Below are 18236 nucleotides of genomic sequence, written 5' to 3' on the forward strand. Positions count from 1 at the left end.
ATCAGTTTTCCTGCTTCTCGTCTGCTTTGTCCGAGGTAAGCCTTTGGTTTTTAAGAAAGAAGGTGATTTAAGTAAAAAGATCAGTGGTTGTCAGGGTTTGGCGGGGAGGGAGGGGCGAATAGGCAAAATCCAGAGGACTTCTGGGGCTGTGCCGCTGTTCTCTGTGATGCTGTAATGGTAGATTCATGTGTTACGCATTTGTCCAAGCCCATAGAAGAATGTTAATGCCACGAGTGAACCCTAATGGAAACTATGGACTTTAGATGACAGTGAAGTGTCACTGTAGGTTTATTGATTGTAATAATGTCCCACTCTGGTGCAGGATATTGATAGTAGGGGAGGCTGTTTGTATGGGGGCTGGGGATGGATGAGAGCTCTCTGCACTTTCTGCTCAATTGTCCTGTGATCTGAAAATTGCTCTAAAAATAAAGTTTACTGTTAAACAAAAAAGTAATTTACAGGGTTTTCCAGTAGCATGTTGAGATATTTGACAATACTATCTAACATAAAAATAAAATTATAGCAAAATTATTCCCTTATCCATCATAAGGCTTTCATTTGACAGTATCTGCTTGCTTCTGAATATGTGCCATCAGTAAATGTGAAAAATAACTAGCTGTCACCCTCTCAAATATTAGAATCTTGTTCTTTTACTAGTGTGCAAGCTTAGGCCTTTAGAGGTTACGGGGATTAGGGCTCAGTTTTCCAAATGTTTAATTCATTGTTACCAGAACCACATCTTCCATCCCATGATCCCTCTGTAAATATTCCTCTTTACAGCTACAATGTCCTTAAAATATTGGCTCCATATAGTTTTGTTTTACGCACTCACCGTTTGACATGTTTGAATTCTTAGAATCATCAACATATGTCATCTGTTGGCGTTTTAAATTTACGTGTACTATTCAAAAATTTAAATAATAGATAATGCTACAGAGAGTCAGATTTTTCCACATAGTGTTTTCAAGGTACCGTTTTTTTTTTTTTTTTTTTTTTTTTTTGCCTCAAAGTCTGTTTTTCTATTCTCCATTCTGGTGGGAAAATGAAATGCTAAGCCCCGATTTTAAATTTAAGGAGAATAAAGTCTGTTCTCTTCTTCCTTTTCCTCTGTTACAGTGTAGTGTTTTGACTCTAGAAGGTAGCTTAGATGAACTTTTCCATTTTATGTTGGGTTACATGGTAAAGGGGAGTTAAGAATGCTGTTCAGCTGACCTTGAAATATGGAGATGATCTGGGATTAATTTGATGATCCCAGTTAAATCACGGGGGTCCCTAAACGTGGAAGAGAGAAGCAGAGAGAGCCGTGTGAGAAGGACCAGGCCTGCTGCTGCTGGCTTCGAGGATGTCTGGATGGCGCCACGCGTCAGGGAGAGCGGACGACCTCCACCAGATGGGAAAGGCAGTAAACAAATTCTCCCCCAGAGCGCTCGGAGCAGATGTGTCCTCCTCACGCCTTTATCGTAGCCCAGTGAGCTGTGTGTTAGACTTCTGATTACGACAGCTGTAAGATAATGAGTTCATGTTGTTTGTGGTAATATGTTATAGTAGCCATAGAAAATGAATACAGGCATTTATACTGCTCCTCTGAGTCACCCACCTGACTTTCCTGATTCCCTCATCACCTGATTATTTCATTGGCTGCCTTGATTTCCCTTTTGAATTCTGGCTCCATGTTTCTCATCTGGATCCTTGGGTAAAACACCCCACTCTAAGACTGTCCACTCAGTCGCTCTGACTATCCCTAGGACATACCTCCTTCGTATTTGCTCACTGGCTTTACAAACCACAGGCCATATTAAGAGGCTACATAACATTTTGAAACTGCCCTGCTGTTGCCTGCTGCTTTCCAGGAATTTCAGGTTGGGTGCTGCTCTAGGACTCCAAATTGCCCTGCCCTAACTTGCAAGAAATTTTTTTGTGACCTTGGATTGCTTATCAGGGAAACTATACTGCTACAAATGTAGCTGCTCATGGCTTCTTATTGTTATGAAAGAGACTAAGTGAAACAAACATAGATCTTCTTTACCTGCCGGGGGAGGACAATGCCAGGCCGTTGTCTGGTTACTTAGCTTATTGGGCTGACTTGCTTAGCAGGCTAAAGTGCATGTTTGACAGCCTGACTTGCCAAGACGTGGCCAACATATATTAGCTCCTGCAAATGATGTAATCCTTGCCTGTGAACACCTGGTTTTTTCTTACTGTTCAGTGACTGTTGTAGAATTAACTGGTTTTGGGGACTTAATTTTGCAGACACCCAAGTGGGTCAGTGTGATACAAATCAGGACAACTGACTCCCCCTGCCTTTTTAAATTAATGTTATTCTTTATGTGTCTGGGAGGCTTGAATTCACCCAAAGTTTCTGTCCTTTTTAGAACATTATATGTTAAGGCTACCAGAAAGGCAAAATCTGTAATTCTGACTTTCTGCATTTGTTCTTTCCCTGGCAGGGCAATTTTTTAATTGGTGCACATGTTCTCAGCCCACTGTGGAGTGAGGACTTTTCTGGGCCCTCCTTGCCCTGTCCAGTCATTTCCCAGGCACAGGGAAGAGGATATCCTATACTTTGGTGGACCCCAGGGACGTTACTCAGCGTCATTGGCTGTCTGATTCTGGCAGGTGGTATATCGTTGAGTCTTGCTTTTTTTCTTTTATCCACTCTGATAAGCTCAACCTTTTAAGCACAGTGTTAGACAATTTATGTATGATCAAGTTCGAAGCCGCCGTCTTGCTCTCTGTTTTCTGTGGGTCCTATCCGTCTTTGTTCTTTCTTCATGTTTCCCTGCTTTCTTTTGGATTAATAGAGGGTTTTTTTGGTGTGTGTATGTGTTTCTGCTTTTCACCATTATTGGCTTATTAGCTGTGCTTTTTGTTTTTAGCAGTGACTCTAGGGTGTAGAGTCTACATCTAACTTCATTACGTCACATACTTTACAGCAGCATATGCTTTCATTCTCTACCCCATCCTGTGCTGTTTTGTCATGTTTTACTTCTTCATGCTGTAAACCCACATACGTTATTATTACGTTTGCTTTAAACAGCCAGTTATTTTTTCCCAGCCTTCTTGAGATATAATTGATAAAACTACATATAGGACAAGTGATGGTGCCTCCTACTCAGATGACTCTTTCTACGCATATGCCAGTTAGTATTGTGCTTTAGTTTTTATGGCCAAATGGAATAGCTAATTTCCACCTGGCTCAAGGAGATCCGTAGGATGGTATAGATCAGGCAGAGATGATGGTGAGGTGAATTACAGCTGTGCCCAGAGGCTCGACTTGGCTAATAATAAAAAGAACTGCGAGGAATGGGTATGTGGAGTAAGAAGTACCCTGGAGATTCTGATGTGGAAATCCCGCAAGCTTCTTTTGTATAACCACCCTAATTTTCAGTTGGACATATTGTTGCTCGAAGGAAAGATTACAATTTCAAGGTTTTTTTGTAGCTAGATGTGACCATATCACTAAATTCAGCCTAGTGCGGTAAAGGTAGAAGTATGCAACTTACAGACAGTGCTTCCCCTCTTTCCTGTTGGCTGTTATGAGCATGTGACAGCAGGTGCTCAGGCAGCCATCTCTGACCTTGAAGGGGAGGGCACGTGTTGAGAATGGCATATCAGTAAGAGGGAAAGAGCCCAACTCTTTGAACTAGACTGACTACATCTGGGCTTCTTTTTTTGTGAGGCTGCAGTTACTTTCTATCTTGTATAAGCTGTTTGCTTTGTCTCATTGTCTATTTTTGCTATTATATGTGGTTTGTGGTTATGTGAAGTTACATTTAATCCTGACTCTTGAAAGCAGGGTGACAGAAGAGGCGCAGGTTTCTATCCTGGAAGGCTGAACAAGTAATGGTGCATTTGAAGAACAAACAGGGCTTCTGGGGGTAGATAATCCTATAAAACAATTAGGCACTAACATAAATAAATCTTTGCAATTTTTTTAAAATGAAAGCATTCAAGCTGTATCTGAATCTTTTTCTCTTTTGCTTTCTTAGATGTGAACATTGATCTCATATGTTAATCATGTTAGGAATTTGATGAGTTAGTCTTAGGTCATGGTGGAGTTCTGAACTATTAAGGCGCTCTCTGCCTCATTTTCCTGTTAAAGGAGGTACAGGTCTTAATCACATTTTTTTTTTTTTTTTTTTGGTGAATTTCATTGTTGTATAGTTGACTTAAAAAGTTGTGTTAATTTCAAGCAAACAGCAAAGTAAATCAGTTATACATATACATACATCTGTTCCTTTTCAGATTCTTCCCCATGTAGGTTATTAGGTAGTACTGTGTAAATTTCTCTTTGCTATGCAGTAGGTCCTTGTTTCCCATCTATTTCATAGAAGGTAGTGTGTGATATGTATATGTTGATTCCAACTGACTAATTTATCCCCCCTCCCAATATATCATTTTTGTTAGATCCTACATGTTAGGGATCACATGTGATACTTGTCTTTGTCTGACTGACTTCACATAGTATGATAATGTCTAGGTCCATCCATGTTGCCGTGAATGGCAAATGGCATTATTTCACTCCCTTTTATGGCTGAATAATAATCCATTGTATAGATGCACCACATCTTTTTTTTCCCCTCTTTTTTTTTTTTTTTTTTTTTTTTAGGGTTGCTCCTGTGGCATATGGAGGTTTCTGGGCTAGGGGTCAAATTGGAGTTGTAGCTGCTGGCCTACGCCACAGCCATAGCAACTCCAGATCTGAGTTGCATCTGCAACCTACACCACAGCTTGCAGCAATGCCAGATCCTTAACCCACTGAGCCAGGTCAAGAATGGAACCTGCATCCTCATGGATCCTAGTTGGGTTCTTAACCTGCTGAGCCACAACAGGAACTCCTGTACCACATCTTGATGGAATAAACAATAATAATAATAATAATCTCTTCAACTGTTTTCTTTGGCCCCTTCTCTCTTCTCCTGGGGCTCCTATGATGTGAATGTCGTTGTGTTGGATGTTGTCTCTTAGACTCTCTTCAGCTCTTTCTTTTTTCTTTATTCGTTTCTGTGGCAGTGATTTCCACCCCTCTATCTTCGACCTCACTTATTTGTTCTTCTGTCTCAAGTTGTCTTGCTGTTGATTCCTTCTGCTGTATTGTTCATGTCGGATATTGGCTGTTCGTCTTTGCTTGTTCTTTAAATCTCTTGGCTCCCTGGCAAACGCGTCTTGTGACTTCTCAGTCTCTGCCTCCACATTCTTTATCCAAGACCTTGGATCGTCTTTACTGTCATCCCTCTTAATTCTTTTCCTGTCTCCTCTTCGTTTAGCTGTTTTTGTGTGTGTTTATCTTGTTCCTTTGAAACGTATTTTTTTGTTGTTTCATATTGTCTGACTTTTCTATGTTAGTGGTCCCCTTGACAGCATGTATGTAGAAGCGTTGACTCGTGGCTGTGGCCCTGGAGTCCTTGGGGGTAGCACATTCTGAAATGCTAAAGAGACTTGCAGGTTTTGTGATCCTAAAAACGGTTAATTGAAATGAGATGTGAAAGAATGAATGGTATGTTGGGATTATTTATCAAGTGCTGTTTTATATTGAATTTGGTCTTTACTCTCAGTCATTAAATGTTAAAGAACCTTTATCGCATGTTTGAACTTTCATGTCAAAATGATTGTTGAGCATATCTAGGGGAAGTTAAATTAAATTTACAGTTTTGGCTTTATTATTCTAAAACTTTAAAATGACAGTAATTTGGAGTGTAGATTTCATTTTTTTTTTTTTTTTTTTTTTTTTTTTTTTTTTTTTTTTTTTTTTTTATCCTTCAAGCTATTCAAAGGATTTTTAGGATGCAGGTGTATTTTTAATCTATTTTCTCCCTCTCCTCTTTCTCTCTCAGGACAGGTTTGATGGATTTGTGGTGGTAGTTTTAAGCTTGAAGCCTTCAGGGAAGCATTTAAAGTGTCTCTGGGCAAGTTTGTTTTCCTCTCTTCCTATCTGGTAGTCAGTGATGAAAGCTGCATGTCTCTTTGACTTTCTAAAAGTATGTCTTCTCTAGGTGCTGACAAACAAGTTGGAATTGGAATGACCCGTGGAATCCTTCCAGGCAGTGACTGTATGTGGGAAAAGGAAAGTTTCAGGCATATTCTAAGCTGGAGCTGATGTAATGCATCCAGGGAAGCAGTGGTTGGAACTCAGGTAGCTTTGGGCAGGTAACATAATAGCAGAGGATACTTGGCAGAAACAAATAGGTGTAAAAGAAGAAAAGAAATGGAAACAGTAAGACCATTGATTACAAAATACAGGAGGGAGTAGGATTTAGGGCCTCTCTGGAAATCCTTAGAGGCTAAAAGCTCTAAAAGCCTAGACGGCTTCATTTTTCTTTTGATGTCAGTCATTTAAAAATAATAATAAGGCTCAGGCCGGTAGCAACATTGAAATTCACCCATATTCCATCAATTTTTTAAATGCCTGTTTTATAGCATAGGGCAGTGTCATAAACACAAGGCCTTTTTCTCTGAAGTTTCTCTGTGCATTTCATTGAAAACAAAGGCAGGCATACTTGGAACTGAATTGACAGCTTTGTGGCCTTAAAGATAAATATAGCACTTTTCAGGTAGTGAATTCATGAATAATCAATGAGCCAGCAAAGGACACAAAGTGACATATGGCAGTCTGGTGTGGATTAAGTGTGATTGTCACATTGCCCTCCCTACCTTTTTCCCTTCTCTAATGTATTGAAAGAAACAAAGCCAGCCTCAGTAGGCTTTGCACGCAGTACCTCTGGAAAAATCCACGTAGACAAAGTGTTAACAGGGGAGTTTATTCATTAAATGTGTTCTCTACTCTTTGGTTATTTTAATAGTCCAGCTCAAGTTGTTTGTGTTACTGAAAATTTTTTTTTAATGAAAGTTTGACTTGAACTCTTGAAGTAAAGTTAAACTGGTAAAGCAGTTTTTGTTTTTTAAAATTACTACTGCACCAGTCTTTCCAAATAAGTGACATTTAATGAGTTAGGCTAATTTAGCCAGAATGTTTTTCTGTAAATAAACCGCAAATGCATCGTAGCTGACTGTTTTCATGCCTTCACCTAGTGCATAAACCAAAAGAGAAGGAAGACATTCTTGATTTTTCACTTTGTATCAACCAGAATTTTAAGATGATAGTTTTATTATTTTTAACATCAGCAAAAACCTGGATTTAATAAAATTAAACTCCAAGGTTTTTCAGGAGAGTGTTAGGAGGAACTGTTAATGGAGAGGTATTTGTTTACAGCCTAAATAATAACTGTGTCACTTTAGAACATCCTTCTTCCTCTGCAGCTAATGAAGGGTGGGTCTTCAGTTCACTGAGACAGTTTACACCTTTTGTTTTGCTGCCTTTGTTCCAGGGATCTAATTCAGGAAGGTTTAAAGTCTGAAAGTCTCTAAATAGTCTGATTTTCCAGTCTCTCAATTCCGCTCCAGTTTTTCCAGACCTCTTGAAATTGGCGGAGGAGTCAGTGGTAAGCTTTGATTAAGTACATGTGATATAAGGTGATATAAAAATCGAGGAGTTCCTTTCGTGGCTCAGCAGTTAAAAAACCCAGCTAGGATCCATGAGGATGCAGATTCGACCTCTGGCCTTGCTCAGTGGATTAAAGATCTGGCATTGCCTTGAGCTGTGGTGTAGGTCGAAGATGCTGCTGGGATCCTGTGTTGCTGTGGTTGTGGTGAAGGACAGCAGCTGTAGCTCTGATTCACCTCCTAGCCTGGGAACTTCCATGTGCCATGGATGCAGCCCTAAGAAGCAAAAAAAAAAAAAAAAAAAAAAATTGCTTTGAATGGCTCCTCCAACTCCTCTACTCCCAAAGAAAAGGTTTTGGAAACTTGCTCTTAGAGTCTCATTTGAATATGAACTGTTTGTTGATTTGTTTGTAAATATTATGGATCTTGTATTGTGGATGTTTTAATGAGACCTCAGAAATCAAAATCTGATTTGGGTTAAGTCTGCCTAACATTGGACACCAGATGATAGAGAGCAGACCACAGAGAGTGAGACCAGACCACCTGTGAGGCAGCAGACTGCCTGTGAGAGTCGGATGTCCAGGGGGCATCCCTTTCTCTTTTTCAGGAACACTCGAATTGATTTTTATGATGGAACTGGGCACCACTGGGAACTGTAATGGTGGAGGGATTATAAGAGACACTGTTTTTCTTGGTGGTGTAGAGAGTTCTCTGCCTTCCCTGATGGCCTCCAGAGGGGGGTGAATATGATGGGAACAGCGCCTAAAGAAGTTTCTTAGAACCCTTTCTCCCCTTGCGCACTCTAGATTCTGACTGGCGTGGCATGTTGCACTAAAACTTCTGAACTAGGTCAAGAGCTTGGCTGTCAAACATTACGAAGAGGGCCCCTTTTTGGGCTAGCAGTTGAGTGCGATAGTTAAGAACCTGTCCTGTGAGCCTCTGCTACGATGGGTGGTATATTGTTTTTTCAAAAGTGGCTGCACTTCCAAGTCCCTGCTCTTTATAGTCTGTGACCGTACAATCCTCCATTGAGGGGAATGGCTTCTCTCCTGCTCGGGCTTGTGATGAGTTACGGAATATGGCAGAAATGCTGAGTGATGTCTGAGGCTAGGTCTGGAAAGGCGATTTAAGCTCCACCTGCTTTTCTGGGGGCCCTGGCACTTGGATCCCTGTGCTGCCTATAAGATGTCCTGCTGTGTTGAAGCTGCCATGCTGTAAAGAAAGCCTAGGACCCGAGAGGCCATGTGTGTGTGCTCCAGTTGACAGCTATAATTGAGATTCTGCATGACAGTAGCATCAACAGACAGGTAAATGAAGATTTTCCTAGATGACTCGAAGTCCCAGCCATTGAGACATCCCCGGTTGTTGAGTCTTCTTAGTTGTAGCCTCAGACATTGTACATTACCTTTGTGCCCTGTCCAGATTCCTGACCCACAGACTTCATATATGATAAAATTGTTTTTTAAGCCATTACATCTGGTGTAATTTGTGATGTAGCAGTAATGACTGGAATTAATAATGGAAAGATATTCTCTGAAGCCACCATCACCCTAATACCAAAACCAGACAAAGAGTCTACCAAAAAAGAAAATTATAGGCCAATATCTTTGATTGATATAGATGCAAAAATTCTCAACAAAATTTTAGCCAACTGAATCCAACAACACATAATAAAGATCATACACTCTGACCAAGCAGGATTCATCCCAGGTTCACAAGGATGGCTCAGCGTATGCAATTCAATCAGTGTAATACACCACTTTAACAAAAGAAAAGTCTAAGACCACATGATCATCTCAATAGATGAAAAAAAAAGCATTTGACAAAATCAAACATGCGTTTATGATAAAAACTCTTATGAAAGATGGGGGACCGTATCTCAACACAATAAAAGCTGTGTTTTATGGCGGACCCACAGCCAATATAATACTCAACAGAGAAAAGCTGAAAGCCTTCCTGCTTAAATCTAGAACGAAACGAGGATGCCCACTCTTACCGCTTTCATTCAACATGGTGTCGGGAGTCCTGGCCACAGCGGTGAGACAGGCAGAAGGAAAAAAGGTATCCACGTTGGAAGAGAAGAGGTAAAATTGTCACTGTATGCAGATGAGATGATACCGTATTATATCGAAAATCCTAAGAACTCTGCACAAAAACTACCCACTCTGTTACATTCAGCAGAGAAGCAGGATACAAGATTGACATGCTGAAGTTGGTTGCATTTCTGTGTACTAACAATGAAGTATTAGAAAAGGAGTATAAAAAAGATACCTTTTAAAATTGCACACCCCCCAAAAGAAAACAACCCAAGCTAGGAGTAAACCTGACTGAGGAGGCGAAAAACTTATACACTGAGAACCATAAAACGTTAATAAAGAAAATTAAAGAGGATGCAAAGAAATGGAAAGAGATCTCGTGCTTCTGGATTAGAAGAGTTAATTTTGTTAAAATGACCATACTCCCTATCAAATATCCATGACATTCTTCATGAACTGGAACCAATAACCTGAAAATTCATACGGGATCTTAAGACCCAGAATGGTCAGAGGAATCCTGAGGGGAAAAAAGGAGGCATAATTCTCTCAGACTTAAGGCAATATTACAAAGCTCCAGTAATCAAAACCGTGTCGTATAGACATACAGGCCAATGGAACAGAATAGAGAGATCAGGAATAAACCCAGACACCTACGGTCGATTAATCTTTGACAGAGGAGGCAAGAATATAAAATGGGAAAAAGTCTCTTCTGCAAGTGGTGCTGGGAAAACTGGACAGCTGCATGTAAATCAGTGAAACACACCCTCACACCATGTGCAAAAATAAACTCAAAATGGCTTGAAGACTTAGAAATAAGACATCACACCATAAAACTCCTAGATGAGAACAGAAGCAAAACATTCTCTGACATCAACCATACAAGTGTTACCTTAGGTCAGTCTCCCAAAGCAATAAAAATAAAAAAAAATAAACCAGTGGAACCTAATCAAACTTACAAGCTTCTGCACAGCACGGGAAACTATAGGGGAAAAAAAAAAGACAACCTACAGAATAGGAGAAAATAGTTGCAAATGAAGCAACTGTCATGGGCTTAATTTCCAAAATATGCAAACAACACATAACTCAACAGCAACAAAAAACAACCCGAATAAAAAATGGGCAGAAGATATAAATAGACATTTCTCCAAAGAAGACATACAGATGGCTAACAGACACTTGAAAAAATGCTCAGCATGGCTAATTATTAGAGATGCACAAATCAAAACTACAATGAAGTCCCACCTCACACCAGTCAGAATGGCTGTCATTAATAAGTCTACAGATAAGAAATGCTGGAAAGTGCTGAGGGAGAAAAGGGAACCCTCCTACACTGTTGATGGGAATGTAAGTTGGTACAACCACTATGGAAAACAGTATGGAGGTTCCTCAGAAAATTAAAGATAGAACTACCATATGATCCATCAGTCCCACTCCTGGGCATATATCCAGACAAAACTATAATTCAGAAAGACACATAAACCCCTGTGTTCATTGCAGCACTATTCACAGTAGTCAAGACATGAAAGCAACCTGAATGTCCATCAACAGATGAAGGAAAATGTGGTGCATATACACAATGGAATACTATTCAGCTATAAAAAAGAGTGAAATAATGCCATTTGCAGCAACATGGATGCACTTGGAGATTCTCATCCACTTCTCTGGTGAAGTTAGAAAGAGACAAATACCACATATCAGTTATATGTGGAATTGAAAATACGGCACAAATGAAACTACCTACAAAACAGGAAACAGATTCACAGGCCTAGAGAACAGACTTGTGGTTGCCGAGGGGGAAGGGGGAGGGAGTGGGATGAACTGCAAGTTTAGAGTTAGTAGATGCAAACTGTTACATCTAGAATGGATAAACAGCAAGATCCTACTGTACAGCTGTATACGGTACAGAACTATATCTAATCCCCTGGGATAGACCATGATGGAAAATAACATAAAAAGTTATATATGTATATTCAAATTAAAATGATTACTTTCAGACTTTTTAAGTGATACGGAGAAGAAATTGGTGTTTGCATCACCATGGATAAAATCATTATCGGGAGTTCCCTGGTGGCTCAGTGTGTTAAGGATCTGATGTCACTGCTGTAGTGTAGGTTTGATTCCTGGCCTGGGAATTTCCACACGCTGTGGGTGCAGCCAAATAAAGAGTCATTGTCATAGGTCTTGTAAAGTGTGTATAGTTATTATAATAAGTCTTGAGCTTCATCTTCCTGTTGTGAAAGAATTGGAGTTGTTGCACTCTTTCTGCATTAGCCAAGCCTGTCACCATGATATTTTATGACTTTATGTCCAAACACAGAGATTAAAATGGATTAAAATACCAGTTTCTTAATTTCTTCCTTTTTTTTTTCTTTTTTTTTTTTTTGGCTATGCCCCCAGTATGTGGAAATTCCCAGCCAGGGACTGGGCCAGTGCCGTAGCAGTGGCAACTCTGGAGCCTTAACCTCTTGTGCCACAAGAGAATTCCAGTTTCTTTGTTTTAAAAATTTTACTTAATTAAAAGTAATTACTGTAGGCTACCTATGTGTGACATGCTTTCTTTCAGCTTCCCATTGAAATACACAGATAGTCCCTTAACAGCACCAGAGAGTGAAGTAGCCATCAACCATTGCTTCGTTTTAGAGGCACTTCCACTAACTACTTACTACGCTGAAATTGGAACAGGCTGAGAAAGGCTTGGTGGTGTGTTTACTCTTTGATTTCTAGAACAGAAGAATGAAATTAGATGAGGGGAAGGAGTTTGAAAGAGGCTTTGTGCTATTTCCATTGTGTATTCATATTTTTGAGAGATGTGCCACTATGATGACTTTTGGAAATATGTACTGTTTTCTTCATATTTTGTATTTCATGGCGTATTACAAGCCAGTTAGCTAGAGATTCCTCTGTCTCCCCACCCCACTCTCAACTCCTCCAGATCTACCTTCGGCATCATTCTTTGTGTATCCATTCATAGACTCAAATTTCCAGCAGGCAGTACAGAAGACAGTGAAAGGAAACTGCTAGGATGTTGTGTTCCAGGGATGTGCTTCGGCTGTCGAGGTGGTTTTAAGAGGAACCCTGACAGAGTTCTGCTCCTAGGGTTTCAGCCTAGCATTTATTTTTTCCGTTTAAAGAAAAGCTACGGGAGTCACTGCTGTGGCGCAGTGGGACTGGCAGTGTCTTTGGAGCGCCAGGACACTGGTTGGATCCCTGGTCTGCACAGTAGGTTAAGGCTCTGGCATTGCTGCAGCTGCATCGTAGGTCACAGCTACAGCTCGGATCTGATCCCTGGCCCGGGAACTCCATTTGCCACGAGTTGGCCAAAAACAAACCAAACAAAAAAATCCCAAAAAACTATAGCATGTTCCTGATGGTAGAGTCGTAAATTCTCCTCGTGAGAAGAGAGAGTGGTAGAAGATCCCAAATCAGTCCAGCATGATTGTGCTGCCTGCCGAGTTCTATAAATTGAGCCATGGCCTCTGTACATGAGCCTGTACACATAAAACCTGACCAAATTAAGATGTGAGCAAAATTTCACCACCCAATAGATAGTTCTGGGACTCAAGTTCTTCATACTCTGTCATTTAAAAAATTGTTACATTTTCTTTTTGCAAAGATAATCTTTATGGAAACTAAAATCTGTAAGGAGCTGGTACCCAAAGATGGTGAGGAAACACCCAAGAATAATTCTGGTATGATTTATTATGGTATAAAAAAGATATTTGTAGAAATGTAAGATTTTATTTTTAGCAGGAGAGCAAAAATGACCTCTATGAAGTCAAAAAGTCATAAAAAATCAGACTGAGATTTTAAAAGGAGCTGGAATAAAGAAGACTAAAAGCAAAACAAGCCAAAAAACTGAAAATGCAATAGCAGGATAAATGTCTGCAATGACAATTGTAAATAACAGAGCTGCTATTTCAGAAAATGGAATTAATCCTATAGTGAGTACCTGAGATTGTCCGGAATAAGGAGAAAATGATGTCCATGAAATGAAGTATGCGGGTGAAGATGACAGATAACTGAGCCCAGAGAGAGGAGAAATAACTAATGAATAAGCTATTTCTGGAGTTCCCGCTGGGGCTCAGCGGTTAATGAATCTGACTAGCATCCATGAGGATTTAGGCTCCATTGCTGGCCTTGCTCGGTGGGTTACGGATCCAGTGTTGCCATGAGCTGTGGTATAGGTTGCAGACACGACTTGGATCCTGTGTTGCCATGAGTGCCGCCCTAAAAAGCAAAAAAAAAAAAAAAGTCTTATTTTTAAAGGAGAAATCAGAATAAATTTAACTGAAGCAAAAAAGAAAAGTAGAAGAAAACTTTTTTGATCTGACAGTGTTCTAAATTTGCAGATCGAAAGTATAGGCTTCTTTGTGTTCTAGGGAAAATTAGTGAAAATAAACCCTCACTTGCATGAATTCTGGTAAAATTTATAACTTTTAAAGAAAAGAACTCATAGATTAAAAAATAAATAAGTTACTGGAGTTCCTGTCGTGGCTCTGTGCTTAACAAATCCGACTAGGAATCATGAGATTGTGGTTCGGTCCCTGGCCTTGCTCAGTGGGTTAAGGATCCAGTGTTGCTTTGAGCTGTGGTGTAGCTTGCAGACACGGCTCGGATCCTGTGTTGCTGTGGCTCTGGTATAGGCCAGCGGCTACAGCTCTGATTAGACCCCTAGCCTCCTATCCTGGGAATCTCCACATGCCTCGGGAGCGGCCCTAGAAAAGGCAAAAAGAAAAAAAAAATTAAATAAATAAATTACTATAATGATATAATGATTAGTCTTATTTCACTGCAGATTTCTTTTTATTCCTGTAATGGATGCATTGGGCTTCTTAGAGCTATGATTTGACGATTTCATTAGTTCTGGAAAAATCTTAGCTGTTATCTCCTTAGAGGTTTCTCGTGTTCTTCAATTTCTTCAGTTTCTTTTAAGCTCCATAAATACATATTGGACCTTCTCACATATTCTTCACATTTCTTACTCTCATGAGTTCATCATCTTGTCTCTCTGTCCTGTATGGTTCCTTCCAGGGACAGGCTGGTAAACGGGTTCTCGAGGGGGAAAAAGCCCTGATTTACAGCATTTGTTGATTTCCTAGCTTGTAATATACTTCAGGTTATTCTCATTTAAGGATGTAGCGCTTTGATAGTTGCAGCTAGAGATTATCATACTAAAAGAAGTCAGGAAGAGGAAGATGCAATCAGTGTATGGTATCACTTATACGTGCAAGCTAAAATGTGACGCAAATGAACCTGTCTGTAAAACAGAAACAGACTCAGACATAGAGAACAGACTTGTGGTTGCCAAGGGGGAGGGAGGGGAGAGTGGGATGAATGGGGAGTTTGGGGTTAGAGATGCAAACTGTGACATTGCGAATGGATAGGCAACGAGGTCCTGCTGTACAGCGCAGAGGATAGATCCCGTCTCTTTGGGATAGAACATGATGGTAGAGGGTATGAGAAAAAAATGTTTATGTATGTATGATGGGGTCACTTTGCTGTAGAGCAGAAATTGGCACAACATTGTAATCAACTATAATTAAGTTTTTTTTAAAAGGATGTAATCTTTTGAGATTATAGCTTATTGTGAGGAGGGTCTTAGCTTAGATACCCCTCAGTTTTATTTCTATATTGGTCACCAGGAGAGTCAGTCAAAACAAAGGTTCTAATTTTCCAAGGTCAGTAAGGACCCTTTAGAGGAAATGTGGCTTCAGAATTTGTTTTCCATGTTGAATTTTCATTCTCATTTCACTTTAAAAAATTGTAAAATATGCGTAAGATTTATCATTTTAACTTTTTAAGCATGCAGTTCGCTGGCGTTAGGTGGACTCACATTGCTGTGCAAACATCACTGCTGCCCATCCCCAGAACTCTTTCAGCATCCCAAACCAAAACTGAAACATTCAACAGTATCCTCCCTACCCCACTCACCCCAGCCCCTGGTAACCACTATTCTACTGTGTGTGAATTCGACTATTCTAGTTATTATATTGGTAGAATCATGTAATAGTTGTCTTTTTGTGTCTGGTTTATTTCACTTAGCATAATGTCTTCAAGGTTCATATTATAACGTGTATCAGAATTTCACTCCTTTTTAAGGCTGAGTAATATTCCTTTGTATTATATACCATATTTGTTTATCCATTTAGTGATTGGACACTTGAATTACATCCCCTTTTTTGGCTGTTATGTATAATGATGCTATGAACATGGGTGTACAAATACCTGTGTGACTCCTTGGTTTTATTTCTTTTGGGTATATACCCAGGAGTGGAATTGCTGGATCATGTAGTAATTCTGTTTTTAATATTTTAAGGAATAACTCGTATTCCACAGCAGCTGCACCATTTTACATTTCCACCAGCGGTGCACAAGGGCTCCGGTTTCTCTACATCCTCATCAACACTTGCTATTTTCTTCCTGTTTTTTTTTTAGGGCCACAACTGTGGCATGTGGAAGTTTCTAGGCTAAGGGTCAAATCGGAGCTGCAACTACCAGCATACGCCACAGCCATAGCAACCCCAGATTTGAGTCCCCTCTGTGACCTACACCACAGCTCATGGCAATGCTGGATCCTTAACCTACTGATCAGAGCTAGGGATCGAACCTGGGTCCTCGTGGATACTAGTCTGGGCTCGTTACTGCTAAGCCACAAGGGAAACTCCCTCTTTTAAAAAATTTTCTTTAAATAACCATTTTAATGGGCGTGAAGTGGAATCTCGTTGTGATTTTGATTTGCATTTCCCCAGTAATTAGTGATGTCGAGCATCTTTTCATGTGCTTAATGACTAGTTGTATATTTTCTTTGGAGAAATGTCTGTTCAAGTCCTTAGCCCGTTTTTGAATTTGCTTAATTTTTTTTGTATTAGGTGTTATTCATATATTCTGGATCTGATTCTTTATCAGGCATGTGATTTGCAAATATTTTCTCCACTTCTTTGGGTTGCCGTTTTATTCTGTTGCTGGTGTCCCTTTGTACACAAAAGTTTAAAATTTTAGTGTAGTCCAGTTTATCTGTTTTTTCCCTTTGGTTTCCTATGTTTTTAATGTCATATTCAAGAGATCATTGCCAGATTCAGTGTCATGGAGCTTTCTGCCTGTGTTGTTTTTGAAGAGTTTTATAGTTTTAGCTCTTTCATTTAGGTCTTTGATCCATTTATAGTTAGTTTTTGTATATAGCATAAGGTAAGTGTCCAGCTTCTCTCTTTTTTTTTTTTTTGGCATGTAAATATTTAGTTTTCACTGCACCATTTGTTGAAATTCTCTTTAACTCTTGACTTGATCATTTTTTACTGCCTTGCTATTTTTTGCTGCTTTTGAAAAGATGTTTTAAAATACTTTTATAGATTATTAAGTTTTCAATGGGACAATTGATGTGTAAAAAACCTAGTTCACCATTTTATTTGAAATAGGAAAATTCTCATTAATATTTTAAATCAGTTTGAATGAGAGCAGAAGTGATGCCCTAAGTGATACCTTCAAAACACATGGAGGGATATAGCGCCCCTATCTTTAGCTTTTAAATACTATTTGGTTGCATTTTTGCACTTTTCATGGGAAAAAGGTACAGCTTATCAGCATAAGTTTTTTTTTTTTTTTTTTTAAAACCAAATAATCCATTAGTCTAAATCTCATCTCTTAGGTTATAAATCTTACTTAGAATTGAATTGCTAGTGAGAGAAACAAAACCCCTAACTTTCTCCCAAGAATGTGGGAAATATAAAAGCATTTCCTTCTCTTTCTAGTGGCTCTAGGTTTTTCACCCAATAGTGAATGAGTAAGGGTTAGATCCCAATTTTAAAATGTTACCTATTTAATCATGTTTAATTAGGTGGATGGCGGGGTAACCTCCCTATGTAAAATTTTTTAGTAACAAAGTAAATATTAATCCTGCTGTCATCAAATGATACACTGCTAATGGTTCATTTTATTTCTTTTGGAAATTTCTTTTTCTTTAAGATTTCTTTGTTCATGAGTAGGCAAGTATGGGGTTCCCAAACGTGAGCGCTAGAAGCAGTCAGCATTCATGGGTAGTAGTTTTCAGAAATCTGTTGAGGGGCTGTTAATACGAAAGGAATCAGCAAGGCAGTGTGGTATTTATTCCAGTGGTACCAGTGGGCCACTGACTAACATCTGGCTTTGCCCAGATTCATTATACGGGCCCTTGGTAAGATTTTTCATGTAAATCCTCTTGAACTGAGTACCAGCGGAGCACTGTGCCCCCTTAAAGTGTAATCTGACTTCCTGTGATATTATTCCCCTCTAATTCAGAATAGTAATCGGTTATGAGGCATCTAGCAGGTAGTTTGTCACGTCTAAGAATTGAATTAAAGTTTCTCATTGCTTTAATTTTACAGTACCAATTAGGGTGGATTTATGTCTTGTACTAGTTTTCTCCCTGCTTCTCTGACCAGGGGAGAAAAAGATAGAGTTACTCTTAACATATTTGCTTGTTCTGTAGCTTGGCAGGGCATCTGTGCTTGTCGATGTCATGTGTTATGTGTGTTGGGGAAGAAGGAAAACCACGAAGAGCTATTCTTATAGAGCGGGTATCGATGAGAAACGCAAAGTGTCGTATTTGTTGAAAAATAAACTTGCTGATGACCTTTACCTTTCAAAACGACCTTCAGCCAAGGCGTTTTGTCCGTTTATCCACGTATCAGCAATACCTAATACTTGTGCCAGGGTTCGGCTCTGCAGAGAGCACTGTCTGGCTGGGATGAGAGTGAGCCCAGGCCGCCTGCCCTTAAAGTCCTGAAG

The 18236-nt window shown here is 39.6% G+C and overlaps 1 protein-coding gene across 22 annotated transcripts in view; it reads left to right on the forward strand.

The window, feature by feature from the left end:
• The window catches only part of COA1 (cytochrome c oxidase assembly factor 1), a 123881-nt gene that overhangs the window by 53597 nt on the left and 52048 nt on the right, over positions 1-18236 (forward strand). The window contains exon 1 of one of the 22 annotated variants that reach the window (XM_085005931.1): positions 803-2616. The exons of the other annotated variants lie outside the window; for them this stretch is intronic. The gene's annotated coding sequence lies outside the window, so the exon portion shown is untranslated. Of the gene's footprint in view, positions 1-802; positions 2617-18236 lie in introns of those variants that run through there. 22 annotated transcript variants of the gene reach the window in all.

The sequence above is a fragment of the Sus scrofa genome, chromosome 18 (genome assembly GCF_054392235.1).
Source record: "Sus scrofa isolate SSC_HxYL_T2T_F1_AM1 chromosome 18, Sscrofa_HxYL_maternal_Yorkshire_Landrace_v2.0, whole genome shotgun sequence".
NCBI classification, from domain to species: Eukaryota; Metazoa; Chordata; class Mammalia; order Artiodactyla; family Suidae; genus Sus; species Sus scrofa.